The 200-nt window shown below is 49.5% G+C and overlaps 1 non-coding gene across 1 annotated transcript; it reads left to right on the forward strand.

Annotated features, from left to right (window-relative positions):
* The first annotated feature begins 86 nt into the window (after nucleotides 1-86).
* Nucleotides 87-160, forward strand: Trnar-acg. The gene has a single exon. It is a non-coding gene; the product is annotated as a tRNA-Arg (tRNA).
* The last annotated feature ends 40 nt before the right edge of the window (nucleotides 161-200 follow it).

Raw genomic sequence — 200 nt, forward strand, 5'->3', positions numbered from 1 at the left:
GGTGCAGGAGAAACCAAAAATTTGACGCATTGTCACCAAACAACGATAATGCCCGCCCTGATGTAATCAGGGTAACAATTTATTATGCGCCTGTAGCTCAGCTGGATAGAGTACTCGGCTACGAACCGAGCGGTCGGGAGTTCGAATCTCTCCAGGCGCGCCAAACAAACAAACCCGCTTCTGCGGGTTTTTTTGTTTGC

Source organism: Priapulus caudatus, unplaced genomic scaffold, assembly GCF_000485595.1.
Source record: "Priapulus caudatus unplaced genomic scaffold, Priapulus_caudatus-5.0.1 Scaffold59401, whole genome shotgun sequence".
NCBI lineage: Eukaryota > Metazoa > Priapulida > Priapulimorpha > Priapulimorphida > Priapulidae > Priapulus > Priapulus caudatus.